Genomic DNA, 955 nt, shown 5'->3' on the forward strand with positions numbered 1-955 from the left:
ACTGGCCAATGAATCTGTGCAGCAGGAACTACCTCGGTCCACCAGGGGCCGAGAAAATTACAGATATACCGAATCCGTCACACAAGGTCATGTAAAAATCCAGCATATATCTGGTGATTTCTCGGGTGCTATTACAGATAGCGCAATAAACCAAAGTGAATTGTCTGCAGGAAGCCCTGGCGCATGAATCTATTCAGCGGGATCGACCTCGGACCACCAGGGTCCGAGAAAACCACCGTCTCATGGGGTCGGACACTCAGGGTCAGAGAAAAATCCAATATATATCTGGTGATATCTCGGGTGCTATTAGAGATAGCGCAATAAATCAAAGTGCATTGTCTGTAGGAGGCACTGGCGAATGAATCTGTGCAGCAGGAACGACCTCGGACGACCAGGCGCCGAGAAAATTACAGATATTTGGAATCCGTCACCCAAAGTCATGTAAAAATCCAGCATATATCTGGTGATATATCGGGTGCTATTACAGATAGCGCAATAAATCAAAGTGCACTTTCTGTAGGAGGCCCTGGCGCTTGAATCTGTGCAGCGGGATCGACCTCGGACCACCAAGGGCCGAGAAAATCACCGTCTCATGGGGCCGGACTGTCAGGGTCAGGGAAAAAACCAATATATATCTGGTGATATCTCGGGTGCTATTTGAGATAGGGAAATAAACCAAAGTGAATTATCTATAGGAGGCCCTGGCGCATGAATCTGTGCAGCGGGAACGACCTCGGACCACCAGGGGCCGAGAAAACTACCGTCTCCTGGGGCCGGACAATCAGGGTCAGGGAAAAATTCAATATATATCTGGTGATATCTCGGGTGCTATTAGAGATAGCGCAATAAACCAAAGTAAATTGTCTGTAGGAGGCCCTGGCGCATGAATCTGTGCAGGGGGATCGACCTCGGACCACCAGGGGCCGAGAAAACTACCGTCTCATGGGGCCGGACA

Source organism: Nomia melanderi, unplaced genomic scaffold (assembly GCF_051020985.1).
Source record: "Nomia melanderi isolate GNS246 unplaced genomic scaffold, iyNomMela1 scaffold0014, whole genome shotgun sequence".
Lineage (NCBI taxonomy): Eukaryota > Metazoa > Arthropoda > Insecta > Hymenoptera > Halictidae > Nomia > Nomia melanderi.